The sequence below is a fragment of the Heterodontus francisci genome, chromosome 33 (assembly GCF_036365525.1).
Source record: "Heterodontus francisci isolate sHetFra1 chromosome 33, sHetFra1.hap1, whole genome shotgun sequence".
NCBI classification, from domain to species: Eukaryota; Metazoa; Chordata; class Chondrichthyes; order Heterodontiformes; family Heterodontidae; genus Heterodontus; species Heterodontus francisci.
Window position 1 is genome coordinate 55,155,191 of NC_090403.1, and position 13,361 is coordinate 55,168,551.

At 44.0% G+C, this 13,361-nt stretch overlaps 2 protein-coding genes across 7 annotated transcripts in view; one reads left to right on the forward strand and one right to left on the reverse strand.

The window, feature by feature from the left end:
* LOC137348236 (sorting nexin-11-like) overlaps positions 1-13,361 on the reverse strand; it is a 128,080-nt gene that overhangs the window by 16,854 nt on the left and 97,865 nt on the right. The gene's annotated exons all lie outside the window — the stretch shown is intronic.
* LOC137348235 (uncharacterized protein C17orf113-like) overlaps positions 1-13,361 on the forward strand; it is a 74,926-nt gene that overhangs the window by 5,346 nt on the left and 56,219 nt on the right. Inside the window, exon 1 of one of the 5 annotated variants that reach the window (XM_068013616.1) lies at positions 6,807-6,865. The exons of the other annotated variants lie outside the window; for them this stretch is intronic. The gene's annotated coding sequence lies outside the window, so the exon portion shown is untranslated. Of the gene's footprint in view, positions 1-6,806; positions 6,866-13,361 lie in introns of those variants that run through there. 5 annotated transcript variants of the gene reach the window in all.

Sequence of the window (13,361 nt, forward strand, 5' to 3'; positions counted from 1 at the left end):
TTGCTATGTGCAAATTGACTGCTAGTCAATGTTTCCTAGTGACTCTGCTTCAAAAAGCATTCATAGCTGCAAAGTGCTTTGGGACATCATGAAAGTTGCTATTAAAGTGAGTCTTTCAGGAGAGGAGGTGAACATTAGGCCATACAAAATATTGCAAGAGAGGACCATTAAAAATCAAATCCATCTTGTCCAGGATTTTTCACCTAGTTCAGCATCAGAAGCAAACACAATTGACAAATCCTGCTGATAATTTCTTCAAACCAATCTGTCACTAGGTGGAGCACATCTGCCTGAAACCTGGTTTTACTGTGTAGCATAGATCAAATGATAAAAATGAATTAGTGTCAGGAAACACGCTTGGGAGGAGTGTCCTAGCTATTAAACATAAGATATTTTGGAGTCTCGAGGTAATTCTATTAAGTATATAGTTTCACATAATGCACATTTAAGCAGAAGATTTAATGTCTCCTTCAATCTCATTTTTCTAAGTATTAATCTGCTGATGGGTAATTAACTACTCAGAAAGCTCTCTCTCACCCCAGCCCCGATAACATTCTCTAGGTATGGGATCATTAAGTGCTGGAAATTCCTGTACCCTTCCACCTAACCCAGCAAATATTTTCCCCCTATTTTTCCACACCTCCTCTGAAGACACTGACTCTCCCTCTGGGGTACAGCTCCACTGGCTCTGATAGCCCTCTGGTTCCTTACCTAAGTGGCTATTCTTTATATGTGAGACCAAACAGAAATGTCAGTGGGCAATTTGACTACGTGAGCAACACATGAACACATCCACCAGAGGTTGGTGAATTTCAACTGGAAATGCAAATTCTAGACGATTTTTCCCTCTCTGACCCGAATGTTGTGATCCTTTTGTTAGTCCAGCTGAGAGTAAGGTTGCTAATGTAGGGAGTTGCCAGCGACAGTCACCATCTAGACTCACAGATGAGGAACAGCAAGTTAGGCATGGTACAAGAATGTGCCCAATCCCATTGCACAGGACTCCTGCACCAATCAGAAAGGTCATCAATCTGAAACGTTAACTTTTTAAAAATTCTCTCATGGGGTAGGAGCGTTGCTGGCAAGGCCAGCATTTATTGCCCATCCCTAATTGTACTTGAGAAGGTTGTGGAGCCGCCTTCTTGAAATGCCACAGTCCATTTGGTGTAGGTATACCCACAGTGCTGTTAAGAAGAGAGCTCAAAGTTTTTAACCCAGCGACATTGAAGGAACGGCAATATAGTTCCAAGTCAGGATGGTGTGTGGCTTGGAGGGGAACTTGCAGGTGATAATGTTCGCATGCGTCTTCTGCCCTTGTCCTTCTAGGTGGTAGAGGTCGCAGGTTTGAAAGGTGCTGTCAAAGGAGGCTTGGCAAGTTTCCCTGTTTCTCTCTGCAGTATTTTGTTTTTGTATCAATAAAATAGACTATCTGATCATTATTTGCAATTGTGGGAGCTTGCTGTGCACAAATTGACTGCCACGTTTCCTACAACAGTGACTACACTTCAAAAGTATTTCCTTGGCTGTAAAGCATTTTTAAACGTCCTGAGGTTGTGAAAGATGTTATATAAATTCAAGTTCTTTCTTTTATTGTTTTTTCCTGTGAGGGTATTGCCACAATAAGCAGTGCAGTACAACACTAGCCCGTGCTGTGCAGTATGGATGTGTGCTGAGTGCGGGATGGAGCTCAGCTCAAGTACAAAGGTTTGAATGGGTACAGCAATAAGTGCCTATGGTACCAGACTATCAACACAGAGGACTTGTGTTCAAGTCTCATCAGGGCATGTTGTGAATTCAAAATAGTCCCAAACTGAATGGCACTGGGACCATGACCAGACCCTTTGGACCACTGTAAAAACCCAACTGCTTTCAGAGAAGAGTACGTACCACCCCTGTCTGCTCAACTCACATTATGGGGTTGACTCGCAATGCCCTGCAAAGTGTCCTAGCCAGTTACTCAGATGTCTGGTTAGCTCGGTATGGGCATGTATTACAGCATTGCACATATTCCAAGATCAAAATTAAGGAGAAACACAGGTTGCCCAGAAACACTGAGGAAGTGTACCTGACCATTAGTCAAAGGGATAAAGAGGTGGAAATGGGAGCTATAATTAGAGGATGATTACTTTGGCTGACAGCACCTCCTCAATGGATTGTCAGGTAGCAGAAAGTGCCAGTGAGTGAAGAAATTAATGATGCTTCATAGTATCTTTCCACACAAGAGGCATGTCCTTTGCCGCGAGTACAGGGACAGTGACAGCAGATACAGAATGGAATGCAGCAAGAAAACTCCAGGTAAATTCTCCTCGGATTGTGTTCCTTTCTGTTTTTTTTGTTTTGCCCTAACTTTCAGAGGAACAGCAGGCCCTTCAGCCTTTTCTGGCATTCAATGAGATGATGGCTGATCGTGACCTTATTTCATATTCCCATTTTGCCCCATATCACGTAATACCTTTGGTTAACAACAATCTATCAATCTCAGATTTAAAATTAACAATTGATCTAGCATCAACAGTTGTTTTTGGAAGAGAGTTCCAAACTTCTACCATCCTTTGCGTGTAGAAATATTTCTTATAATTCCTGAAAGAGTTGACTCTAATTTTTAGGCTATATCTGCTAGCCCTGAACTCCCAACCAACAGAAATAGATTCTCCCTATCTACTCCAACAATTCACCTTAACATCTTGAAAACTTCGAGCAAATCATTTCTTAACCTTCTAAATTCCAGGGAATACAACCCTAGTTTGTGTAATCTCGCCTTGTTATTTAACCCTTGGAGTCCAGCTATCATTCTGGTAAATCAATGCTGCACTCCCTCCAAGGCCAATATATCCTTCCTAAGGTGTGGACTAACTAAGACTTTGTATAGCTGTCTCATAACTTCTACCCCTTTGTATTCTAGTCCGCTAGATGTAAAGGCGAGCATTCCATTAGCTTTTTTGATCATTTTTTTTGTACCTGTCTGTGGCATTTTAATAATCCAAGTACATGCACCCTAAGTCTCTTTGGACCTCCTAAAGATGTTGGCTGATTCTCTCTGGGGTATGGTTCCACACGCACTATCTGCCCTCCTGCACTTCATTTAAGTAGCCATTCTCATGTCTTACCCGAGTCAACGAGGCTTGGACTTTCGGTACTGTTAGCATTATTTTAACCCTGATTGGAAAATCGAGGATTGTGTACCAGCAGCCTATTTGACTGTTGGGGAGCTTCAGATCCCAGCTGGAATTTGTCCTGACACATGCACTTTCCAGTAAGTGTCACTGGATAATGATCAGGGCAAGTGTGCCTGTCTAATTTATCCCTCTCCCTGCTGCAACGATTTACAACAACAACCTGCATTTACACCACACCATTAATGTAGTAAATGTCCCAAGGAACTTCAGAAGATCATTATCGGACAAAATTCTACATCGAGCCACATAAAGAGATATTGGACAGGTGACCAAAAGCTTGGTCAAAGAAGTAGGTTTTAAGGAGCAACTTAAAGGAAGAGAGAGCGATGGAGTGATTTAGGGGGGAATTCCAGAGTTTAGGGCCTCGACAGCTGAAGGCACGTCCACCAATGGTGGAGTGATTAAAATTGGGGATGTGCAAGAGGTCAGAACTGGAGGATGCAGAGATCTTGCAGAGTTGTGGGGCTCCAGGAGATTATAGAGATAGGGAGGAGTGAGGCCATGGAGGGACGCTGAGGCTAGTTGCAGTCTTCCTAAAATTGGCTCACAGCACCCAGGCCATGCATTCAGCCTGCAAGCTTACTGTTACACCAGATGTTGCCTCACTGGCCTCTCCTCTTCTCTCTGTTGTGGTTTTAATTTTCATTTTCTTTTGTTTTTGCTCATTTAACAGGCACTGTGGCTGACACTTTTACTGGAAAAGCCCCGAAAGATTTCTAGACAGGGTGTTACTTGTTTAAAGCAGCAGCACTCCTGTTTCTGACAGGCTACCTATTCATCCAGCAGCCATCCAGGCTTTCAGTCTCTGTGTACTCAACCTGATTTAGAAGGTGTGTAGGAGGAAACACATTACTGATATTATTGGGTTTCAACCCAATCCTATTTAAAAAAAGGAGATAATGCAACAGAGTGTAAAATAATAAACAAAATGCATTCAAGGCGGGTTACCTCCAGTGACTGCAGAATCGCCTTTTAAAAGCACAGTTGAAAGGCTGACAGACACTCCCCTAACAGCAAAGGCCCCAGGGTTAATCCATTACTATGAAGTGAATCGTTCCACTTTACCCATATTGTACTGTACATATCCAGGAATTGACACTGAGCCACACGAGCCGTACAGTACCAGCCAGAAGTGAATTGTTCCCATTTACCAGTATAAAATTATATCCTCTGGTGGGAGGACCAGAACAAGGAGGAATAACCTTACAGTTAGAGCTAGGCCATTCAGGGGTGATGTCAGGATGCATTTCTTCACAGAAAGGGCAGTGGAAATCTGGAACTCTCTCCCCCAAAAGGCTAGGTCAATTAAAAATTTCTAAAGTGAGACTGACAGATTGTTGTTGGGTAAGGGTCAATGTTCTCTCTAAGCTGTGCCGAAACAGGTCACAAACAAGCAACCTTCCCATTTAGATGCATGCATGCATGGCTGTGCGTTAATCTTAAAGGGACCATGCAGTGCAACAAGCTGGATGCGCTCAGAAAACAGAAGTTAGAGGGAACAAAAGCAAAATACTGTGGATGCAGGAAATCTGGAACAAAAACAGATACTCAGCAGGTCAGGCAGCTGATGAAAGGGCACAGATCTGAAACGTTAACTCTGTTTTTCTCTTCACAGATGCTGCCTGACCTGCTGAGTATTTCCAGCATTTTTTGTTTTTGTTTCAGAAGTTAGAAGGAACATTGGTGAAGGTACTAAGGGATAGAAGGGAACTAAGGCAAGTCGATGAAGTGAAGATACAGATCAGCCATGATCTAATGAAGTGGCAGAAGAGATCTGAAGGGATGAATGGCCTCCTCCTGCTCCCATGTTCCTACCCACTGCGTACTAGACGTGTACAGTTGTTTGGTCTCAGCTGGGTTGCTATATTTAGCGTCAAGCATTTCTGGGCGAGATTCTGGAAAATCAGTGGTCACTATCCAATGACCTATAGAAGAAAAGTGTACCTGACTCGCTCTTCCCCCAAATGGTTAATTAACCTGCTGACACTCATTAGACCATTGACATGTCTCTCTAAACCCCTTTCCTCATCACAAAGAGCTTCGTCCCGAAAACCTGCCTTTATGACTCTGCTTTTGGTGAGGCGAGAGTGACTGCCCTTGACATCAACGCAACATTTGACCAAGTATGGCATCAAGCCCTAGCAAAATTGAAGTCAATGGGAACCAGGGGGAAAACTCTCTGCTGGTTGGAGTCATACTTAGCGCAAAGGAAGATGGTTGTGGTTGTCGGAGGTCAATTTTCTGAGCGCCAGGACATCACTGCAGGAGTTCCTCAGGGTAGTGTCCTAGGCCCAACCAGCTTCAGCTGCTTCATCAATGACCTTCCTTCAATCATAAGGTCAGAAGTGGGGATGTTCGCTGATGATTGCACAATGTTCAGCACCATTCGTGACTCCTCAAATACTGCAGCAGTCCGTGTAGAAATGCAGCAAGACCTGGACAATTGCCAGGCTTGTGCTGACAAGTGGCAAGTAACAGTTGCGCCACACAAGTGCCAAGCAATGACCATCTCCAACAAGAGAGAATCTAACCATCTCCCCATGACATTCAATGGCATTACCATTGCTGAATCCCCCACTAAAAACATCCGAGGGGTTACCATTGACCAGAAACTGAACTGGAGTAGCCATATAAATACCATGGCTACAAGAGCAGGTCAGAGGTTAGGAATCCTGCGGCGAGTAACTCACCTCCTGACTCCCCAAAGCCTGTCCACCATCTACAAGGCACAAGTCAGCAGTGTGATGGAATATTCTCTGCTTGCCTGGATGGGTGCAGTTCCAACAACACTCAAGAAGCTGATCACCATCCAGGACAAAACAGCCCGCTTGATTGGCGCCTCATCCACAAACATTCACTCCCTCCACCACTGACGCACAGTGGCAGCATTGTGTACCATCTACAAGATTCACTGCAGCAACGCACCAAGGTTCCTTAGACAGCACCTTCCAAACCTGCAACCTCTACCAACTAGAAGGACAAGGGCAGCAAATGCATGGGAACACCATCACCTGCAAGTTCCCCTCCAAGTCACACACCATCCTGACTTGGAACTATATTGCTGTTCCTTCACTGTCGCTGGGTCAAAATCCTGGAACTCCCTTCCTAACAGCACTGTGGGTCTACCTACCTCACATGGACTACAGCGGTTCAAGAAGGCAGCTCACTACCACCTTCTCAAGGGCAATTAGGGATGGGCAATAAATGGTGGCCTAGCCACCGACGCCCACATCCCACGAATGAATAAAAAAAATCTCCCCACTAACTGTCCTAGCTGCTCGGCGAAGCATCTTAGCTCGTTAAAGACACTGGGTAATTGTAGGTGGTAGCTGCTGAGTGGACATGTGGGCACCTTGAATCTGTATTTCACCAAGAATCGGCACCTTAAGTTGCTGTGCTGTAATTCAGGAAAGAAAAAAAATAAACATTTTACCTATCAGGAAAAAAAACTCCCTTTTTTAAAACAAGCTTGAAAAACAGGCCCTAGCTTTGTTTAACTGCACACTGAACTTGGTTGTGTGTTGCTGTGTTTCAGTTATATCCTCCCCCTGGCAGGAAGTTTAAGATTAATTCTGTCTGCTCTAATTCCAGACAGGATGTGATCTAAACAGATAAAACAGACTCCACATTATTAACTGTGTGCGAGTCTCTTGCAGCCGGTGTGTAGGAACATCAGAGGCAGTACTGAGGTGAGTCAAGCAGTTCAGGAGGGATAGGGGATTGGTGCTCCATGGACAGTGTGCCATTAAAAACAGTCAAGCAAAGGTCTCACCTTGGGGGATGTTGGGGGGGGAGGTGCAGGGGTGGAATGGCTTCAGATGGGGGATCGGATGCCTTTCCATAGCTCCTTGAAGTCTGGGTGATGAATGGCTTTAGAGAGAGTGCAGAACCTATCTACCACTTCAGCCAAAAAAAGTTTCAGCACTCTCACCTCGAAGTCAGGAATTGTAGGTTCAAGACCCACTCTAGAGACCTTAGCACATCATCTAGGCTAACACTCCAGTGCAGTATTGAGGAAGTGTTGCTCTGTTGGAGCACTATTTTTTTGAGTGAGACATTAAACCAAGGCATCATCTGCCCTCTCAGGTGACTGTAAAGGATCCCATGCCACTATTCAAAGAACAGCAGGGGAGTACTCCCTGGTGTCCTGGCTAATAATTATCCCCCAACTAACACTTAAAACTGATGATCCGGTCATTATCTCACTGCTGTTTGTGGGAACTTGTTGTGTCACATTGGCTGTTACATTTCCCTATATAACAGTGACTACACTTCAAATGTACTTCAGTGGCTGGAAAGCACTTTGGGTCATCATGAGGTCGTGAAAGTCGATATGTAAATGCAAATCAAAGAATCACAGAATGCTACAGACTGAAGGAAGCCATTCTGCCCATTGTGCCTGTGTCAGCTCTTTGAGAGAGTGACCCAGTTAGTCCCACTCCACTGCTCTTTCTCCTTTCAGTATTTATCCAAATGCCTTTTTGAAAGTTATTATTGAATCTGCTTCCACCACCCTTTCAGGCTGCGCATTCCAGATCGTAAGTCACTGCATAAAACAAATTCTCGTGTCACGCCTCTGGTTCTTTTGCCAATCTCCTCAAATCTGTGTTCTCCGCTAAACAATCCTTCTGCCAGTGGAAACAGTTTCTCCATATTTACTCTATCAAAACCCTTCATGATTTTGAACACCTCTACCAAATCTCCCCTTAATCTTTCTCGCTCTAAGGAGAAAACCCCAGCTTCTCCAGTCTCTCCACATAACGTAAATCTTTCTTTCTGCTTTCATTGAGTAGGGACACCTGGGCTCCTCACCATGGCTTTTGAGTAAATGTACCGGAAGGTTTTGTGCCAATGAAGACCTGTAGGTTTCACATTTAATTTCCAGGATAATGCTTAGCTGATGACAACCAAAGCAACAATTAGAACACAGCAACTGGCATCAGCGCTCTTGGTTCATAGAGGAGAGAAAATAAGGGTGCATATAACAGTTGTCAGGTGGATGATACAACTGAGAACCAGGCTGAATACAGAAGGTTCAGAGGAGAAGTGAAAAAACAAATAAGAGAAGCAAAGCGAGAGAACGAGAAGAGACTTGCGGTTAACATAAAAAGGAACATAAAAGTCTTCGATAGGCATATAAATACTGAAATGATGGTGAAAGGAGTGGGGTCAATCAGGGACCAAAAGAAGATTTACACAAGGAACAGGGGCATGGCTGAGATACTAAATGAGTACTTTGCATCTGTCTTCACTAAGGAAGAAGATGCTGCCCAAGTCATGGTGAAAGAGGAGGTAATTGAGACAATGGCTGGGCTAAAAATTGATAAACAGCAGGTAATAGATAGGTTGGCTGTACTTAAAGTCGATAAGACACCAGGACCAGATGAGATGCATCCAAGGATACCTAGGGAAGTTAGGGTGGAAATTGCGGAGGCACAGGCCCTAATCTTCCTATCCTCCTTAGGTACAGGTGTGGTGCCAGAGGACTGGAGAATTGCAAACGTTACATCCTTGTTCAAAAAAAGGCTGCAGGGACAAGCCCAGCAACTACAGGCCAGTCATTTTAACTTGGTGGTGGGAAAGCTTTTAGAAACGATAATTTGGGACAAAACTATTTGTCACTTGGATAAATGTGAATTAGTTAAGGAAAGCCAGCAAGGATTTGTTAAGGGCAAATTGTGCTTAACTAACTTGCTTGTGTTTTTTGATGAGGTAACAGAAAGGGCTGATGAGAGTAATGTGGTTGATGTCATGTACACGGACTTTAAAAAGACACTTGATAAAATGCCATGTAACAGGCTTGTCAGCAAAGTTAGAGCTCATGGAATAAAAGGGACAGTAGTGACATGGATGCGAAATTGACTGAGTGACAGGAAACAGAGAGTAGCTGTGAACAGTTGTTTATCGGACTGGAGGAAGGTATATAGTGGGATTCCTCAGGGGTCAGTGTTAGGACCCCTGATTTTCTTGATATATATTAATGACTTAGACTTGGGTATACGGGGCACAATTTCAAAATGTGGGAATGACACAAAACTTGGAAGTATTGTGAACTGTGAGGAGAGTGATAAACTTCAAAAGGACATAGACAGGCTGGTGGAATGGGCGGACAAGTGACAGATGAAATTTAATGCAGAAAAGTGTGAGGTGATTCATTTTGGTAGGAAGAATGAGGAGAGGCAATATAAATTAAAGAGTACAATTCTAAATGGGGTGCAGGAGCAGAGGGCATATGTGCATAAATCATTCATGTTGCAGGGCAGGTTGGGAAGACAGTTAATAAAGCATACGGGATCCTGGACCTTATAAATTAGATCCAAGGAAGAGGCATATAAATTTGCCAGAAAGAACAACAGACCTGAGGATTGGGAGCAGTTTAGAATTCAGCAAAGGAGGACCAAGGGATTGATTAAGAAGGGGAAAATAGAATACGAGAGCAAGCTTGCGGGGAACATAAAAACTGACTGTAAAAGTTTCTATAGGTATGTGAAGAGAAAATGATTGGTGAAGACAAATGTAGGTCCCTTACAGTCAGAAACAGGGGAATTTATTATGGGGAACAAAGAAATGGCTGACCAACTAAATGCATACTTTGGGTCTGTCTTCACAAAGGAGGACACAAATATCATACCAGAAATGTTGGGGAACACATGGCTTTTTGAGAGAGAGGAACTGAAAGAAATCAGTATTAGTAGAGAAATGGTGTTGGTGAAATTGATGGGACTGAAGGCCGCTAAATTCCCAGGGCCTGATGGTATGCATCCCAGAGTACTTAAGGAAGTGGCCCTAGAAATAGTGGATGCATTGGTGGTCATCTTCCAAGATTCTATAGACTTTGGAACAGTTCCTACAGATTGGAGGGTAGCTAATGTAACCCCACGATTTAAAAAGGGAGGTAGAGAGAAAGCAGGGAATTATAGACCAGTCAGCCTGACGTCGGTAGTAGGGAAAATTCTAGAGTCCATTATCAAAGATTTTATAGCAGATCACTTAGTGGTAGAATTGGGCAGAGTCAGCATGGATTTAGGAAAGGGAAATCATGCTTGACAAATCTACTAGAATTCTTCGAGGATGTAACTAGCAGAGTTGATGAGGGGGAACCAGTGGATGTGGTTTATTTGGACTTTCAGAAGGCTTTCGGCAAAGTCCCACATAAGAGATTAGAGTGTAAAATTAAAGTGCATGGAATTAGGGATAGTGTATTGCGATGGATAGAAAATTGGTTGGCAGACAGGAAATAAAGGATAGGGATAAACGAGTCATTTTCCGAATGGCAGGCAGTGACTAGTGGGGTACCGCAGGGATTGGTGCTAGGACCCCAGCCATTCACAATATATATTAATGATTTAGATGAGGGAATTAAATGTAATATTTCCAAATTTGCAGATGACACAAAACTGAGTGGGAGGGTGAGTTGTGAGGAGGATGCAGAGAGGCTTCAGGGTGATTTGGACAAGTTGAGTGAGTGGGCTAATGCATGGCAGATGCAGAATAATGTACATATATGTGAGGTTATCCACTTTGGTAGCAAAAACAGGAAGGCAGATTATTATCTGAACGGTTATAAACTGAGAGAGGGGAATATGCAGCGAGACCTGGGTGTTCTCGAACACCAGTCGCTGAAGGTAAGCATGCAGGTGCAACAGGCGGTAAAAAAGGCAAATGGTATGTTGGTCTCCATAGCGAGAGGATTCGAGTGCAGGAGCAGGGATGTCTTGTTGCAATTATACAGGGTCTTTGTGAGGCCACACCTGGAATACTGTGTGCAGTTTTGGTCTCCTTATCTGAGGAAGGATGTTCTTGCTATAGAGGGAGTGCAGCAAAGGTTTACCAGACTGATTCCTGGGATGGCGGGACTGACGTATGAGGAGAGATTGAGTCGGTTGGGATTATATTCGCTGGAGTTCAGAAGAGTGAGGGGGGATCTCATAGAAACCTATAAAATTCTAACAGGACTTGACAGGACAGATGTAGGAAGGATGTTCCCGATGGTGGGGGAGTCCAGAACCAGGGGTCATAGTCTAAGGATATGGGGTAAACCTTTCAGAACTGAGATGAGGAGAAATTTCTTCACCCAGAGAGTGGTGAGCCTGTGGAATTCGCTACCACAGAAAGCAGTTGAGGCCAAAACATTGTATGTTTTCAAGAAGGAGTTAGATATAGCTCTTGGGTCTAAAGGGATCAAAGGGTACGGGGCAAAAGCAGGAACAGGTTACTGAATCGGATGATCAGCCATGATCATAATGAATGGCGGAGCAGGCGTGAAGGGCCGAATGGCCTACTCCTGCTTCTATTTTCAATGAGCATTGAGTAAAAGAGCAAGGATGTTATGCTAAACCTGTATAAAACACTGTTTCGGCCTCAACTGAAGTACTGTGACCAGTTCTGGGCATCACACTTTAGGAAGGATGTTATGGCATTAGAGAGAATGCAGAAAAAATTCATGAGAATGGTTCCAGGAATGAAAAACTTCAGTTATGTGGATAGTTTGGAGAAGCTGGGTCTGTTCTCCTTGGAGAAGAGAAGATTAAGAGGAGATTTGATAGAGGTGATCAAAATCATGAGTGGTCTGGACAGAGTAGATAGGAAGAAACTGTTCCAAATTGGGAGAAGGAGCCAGAACCAGAGGACACCGGTGATTGGTAAAAGAAGCAACAGTGACATGAGGAAAAACATTTTTTTGCAGCGAGTGGTTAGGATCTGGAATGCACTGCCTGAGAGTGTGGCGGAGGCAGGTTCAATCAAGGCCTTCAAAAGAGAACTGGATAATTATCTGAAGAGAAAAAATTTGCAGGGCTACCAGGAAAAAGCAGGAGAGTGGGACCAGGTGAGTTCCTCTTGCAGGGAGTAGGCACAGACACAATGGACTGAATGGCCTCCTTCTGTGCTGTAACCATTCAATGATTCTAAAAGCTCAGCAGGGTTTCTGCTCCCGATTAGTGTGCAGTGACTCTGGATAGAAAGTGTGAGGGCAGGACTGGACTTGGGGGTGATACCCCATCCCCTTCCCCAATGGCCCAAAACTGTAAAGGCTCACAGAGGAAGAATGGTCATTTGGGTGAGGGGAGGTGAGGGTGAGGTGAGGAGATCCTACACCCCAGCAATGAAGGGGGGGGGCGGAGGGAAATGGAGAATAGTATAAACAAACGGGTGATTCTTACATTAAAACTCAGCCGCACAAAGTTCCGTTTCCCATCACCTCCATCCGTACTGACCAATACTGGCTCCCTGTCCAACACACTGAATTGAATATCCGTATCCTCAATCTATCCATGGCCTCACCACCCCTGTTCTGAGCTTTTCCACCATACTTCGCATTTTTAAAAATTAATTTTGTGGGATGTGGGCATCGCTGACTAGGCCAGCATTTATTGCCCATCCCTAATTGCCCATGAACCGAGTGCCTCATATGTAGGCCAGACCAGGTAAGGACAGCAGATTTACTTCCCTAAAGGATATTAGTGAACCAGATAGGTTTTTATAACAATTGACAATGGTTTCATGGACATCATTAGACTAGCTTTAGTAATTGAATTAAAATTTCACCATCTGACGTGGTGGGATTTGAACCCATTGGCCTGGGCTCTGGATTACTAGTCCAGTGACATTACCACTACACCACCACATCCTGAACTCTACAGTCCTTTGACTCTTTCCCCCCTTGTCCCACCATGAGTGGCATAGCTTTCAACTGCCTCTGTCCTACTCTCTCTTCTGCATTATAGTACTTCAAAAGTATTTCATTGTCTGTGAAGTGCTCTGGGAGGTCCTGAGGTCATGAAAGGTGCTACATAAATGCTTCTTCCTTTCTTGCTTTTTTAAGCCCCGATCCCTTTCCGCCTTTAACCCCAAATCATCTCAACCCCATCTTTTTAAACAAACATTTCGTCACCTCTGCTCAACTCCTCCTCGATGACTTGCTGTCCCTTCCCTTTACCTACTTCCATTTGTGAAGCACCTTGGACATTTTACTGCATTAAAATCACTACATAAATGCAAGTTATGTTGAACTCATGTGAGTGGATTCTGGTTTAGCCCAAAAAACTCTCAAACAGCCTTCTGAATCCCTGACACAAATTCCCCTTTTTATGCCCTGGCTATTCCTGATAAACTGAACAATTTTTCTAGCGATGTTCCCAGCTGTCAGGGTGCTCTCTATATTAGCAGCAGCTGAAGCTTAAACAT